Below are 3,581 nucleotides of genomic sequence, written 5' to 3' on the forward strand. Positions count from 1 at the left end.
CTTCTTAATCCTCGCCACCGTGGCTGAGCGGGTTAAGGCGACTGTCCGAACCCGCAACCGCGGGGCCGAATACGCGGTTGCGGGTTCGAACCCCCCCCCCCCCCGCCCGGGGCTGAAAGACATGAAAAGCCCCGGGCACCTCCCCCCCCTTTTTATTTATCAGAATGTAATTACTTGAAAATGAATAAATTGATAATAATAATAATGATGATGATAATAATAATAAAATAATATTATTATTATTTTAATTAGCAGATCTAAAAAAAAAAAAAAAAAAAAAAAAAAAATTATGATAATGATAATAATGATAATAATAATATTATTATTATTATTATTTTAATTAGCAGATCTAAACTAAATAATAATAATAATAATAATAATAATAATAATAATAATAATAATGATAATAATAAAAATCATAATAAAAAACAGATTGCGACCTCGCCCGGGACTGAATCATTTGAAACGACCCGGCCACCTGTTTACCCCGAAAGAAAAAGCTTTTATGTATAATGGCAGTGAAATCGCTAGAGTAAAATAGATAAAAAACATATATTTGAGAAATGACAGAATGTGATCTTGTGAAAAGAAGAAATAGATATATATAGAGAGAGAGAAAGAAAGAAAAGTTTAATATATAAATACAGATTTCTACTTTGACCCGCTCTTTCTCTCTCTCCTTCTCTCTCTCTCTCTCTCTCTCTCTCTCTCTCTCTCTCTCCTCTCTCTCTCTCTCTCCTCTCTCTCCTCTCTCTCTCTCTCTCTCTCTCTCTCTCTCTCTTTCTCTCACACAGAAATATTAGGGGGCGCGCGCGTTATATACCTTCACCACATGTATGTGGTGAGGGTATAAAATATGATTAATGGTGATAACGATTTTGATAATAATAATAATAATAATAATAATAATAATAATAGTAATAATAATAATAATAATTGTGATAATAGAAACAATAATTATGATTATAATGATAATAAAAATAGTGAAAATAATAATGACGAAGGTAGTAAAAATAAAAATGATGATAATAAAGTCCTGTTATATTTATGCTTGCTCGATATAATTCATTAACACACACACACACACACACACACACACACACACACACACACACACACACACACACACACACACACACACACACTAGCCCGCCCACGTTCACACCCAAAGAAAAAAGCGTGGGGGGCGGAGTTACGGAAATACCCTTTCCAAACATTACTTCTTAATCCTCGCCACCGTGGCCGAGCGGGTTAAGGCGCCCGTCTCGAACCCGCAACCGCGGGGCCGAATACGCGGTTGCGGGTTCGAATCCCCCCCCCCCCGCCCGGGGCTGAAAGACATGAAAAGCCCCGGGCACCCCCCCCCCTTTTATTTATCAGAATGTTTTACGTAACAGGTTGAAAATGAATAAATTAATAATATAATAATATATAATAAAATAATAATATAATAATAATTAATAAATAATAATAATAATAGATAAAATAAATAATAATAAATAATAATAAAATAATAATAATAATATCAAAATGATACTAAATACTTAATATAAAATAATGAGCTATAATAAATGATGCGATAAGAAATAATCAAATAATAATGAAATGGTAACACACATAACCATACTGATAACGTCATAAAATAGCAACACAATAAAAAATCATCATTGCATCTTGCCCCACGTTGTAAGGCTGAAAGATGTGGAAAGCCCTCGCTGAAAAGACAGAAAGGAGGTTTAGTTGCAGCCTCGTCTGGGGATAAGTGACACAATCCCTCCCCATAAAAAAAAAAAAAAAGTTACATTTCCATTTATATCTTGACGGTTTTAATACACTCACACATGCGCGCACGCGCTCGCAGCGAATACCCTTCTAACTTCCTCCCGTCGCCCCTCGCCAAGGTGGCCGAGTGGGTTTTTTCGAACCCGCGATCGCGGGGCTGAATACGCGGTCGCGGGTTCGAGTCCCCCACGCCCGGGGCTGAATGTCAATTTTTTATTTTCTTATTTATAAAAATGATTTACGAAATGAGTAGAAATGAATATTTGAATAAGAATGAAAGAAGATAGAAAGAAAGAAAAAGAAAACGATTGCGGCCTCACACGAGACTGAAACACTTAAAAGGACCCGGCCACCTGTTCTCCTAAAAATTAGTTTAGTCCTTTATTTGCCACCCTGGCTAACTGCACAGGTGTGGGCAAGCTGTAGTACATTTGATGCATGGTTATAACATATAATGGTATTACATTTCAATTTTAGGCTATAACATTATTATGATAAGTACTATATCAATTACAGAAAGGAACAATTACAGTCGTTTATCTACTCATCTGCCACGCCGGCGTACAGCTTGGGCGTGGAAAGGCATTGCTACATTTGATATGCAGTCATGTGATGCTATATTCCAAATTTAGGATATAATATAAGTATATCTTCTAAGACATCAGAGGATATGAAATAAGAGAATTATAGAATGTGATCTTGTCTGTGGCAGGAAAATAAGAAATGGAAAAAAATAATAACTATATAAAAAAAAATGCAGCTTTCTACTTTGACTCGCGATGGAACTATTCCACACACGATTTTTTTTTTTTTAAGATATAATGACTGTATTCTAAACAATAAAAGTAATAAAACGATATTTAGAGTAACACCCTTGCCTGATTGGATGTCCTTCCTCATCAACTGCAGTTCAGTGCGCTGCCTCTTGAAACACGGTAGAGACTTCCCCTACAACACCTGCGGTTGATATATATGTTTTATTTATATACACACGTTTAAATACACACGTTCATATCTATAGAAACGCGCGCGCGCGCACACACACATATACCCTTACCAACTAATTCTGATCGCCCCTCGCCACGATTGTTTAGTGGCTTAAGACCCCAGACTCGTATTCACGACCGCGGCTTCCAATCCTCCAAAGGGAGCTTTTCCCTGATTGCGACCTCGCCCGGGGCTAAAGGAATTGAAAAGCTCCGCCCCGCCCCCTCAAGAAAAACAAACATATTTTTATATGAAACACTTTTTAGCATACTCGCCCGACTCTCGTGGATGGGCAGGAGTACTATGCCGAAGCTCAACGTCTAGATAACAATACGGCCGTTTGTTAATACTGTGCGAGGCCTGAGCCAATGAATATTCATTATACGGACATGCAAATAGACAGAAATAGATACATATCTATCAGTCTGAACATGCATACCTAGCAGATAGATAAATAAATGTATATCTATCAGATACATAGACAGATATTTGCATCTATTTCTGTGTATATGCCTGTCCGTATGTATAAATATTCATTGGGTCGGGCCCCGCACAAGTTTAACAAACCGGCCGTTAATCAAAATTCTGAATAACGATATTATCTATATCTATATCTATATCTATATCTATATCTATATCTATATCTATCTATCTATATATATATCTATATCTATATACATACATATGTATATATATATTATAATTATAAACATTATATTCATATATATATATATATATATATAACAAATATAACATATACAACATTATATAATGTAAATACAATATTTATAATATATGCATATCACAAATAC

Source organism: Penaeus monodon, chromosome 3 (genome assembly GCF_015228065.2).
Source record: "Penaeus monodon isolate SGIC_2016 chromosome 3, NSTDA_Pmon_1, whole genome shotgun sequence".
NCBI classification, from domain to species: Eukaryota; Metazoa; Arthropoda; class Malacostraca; order Decapoda; family Penaeidae; genus Penaeus; species Penaeus monodon.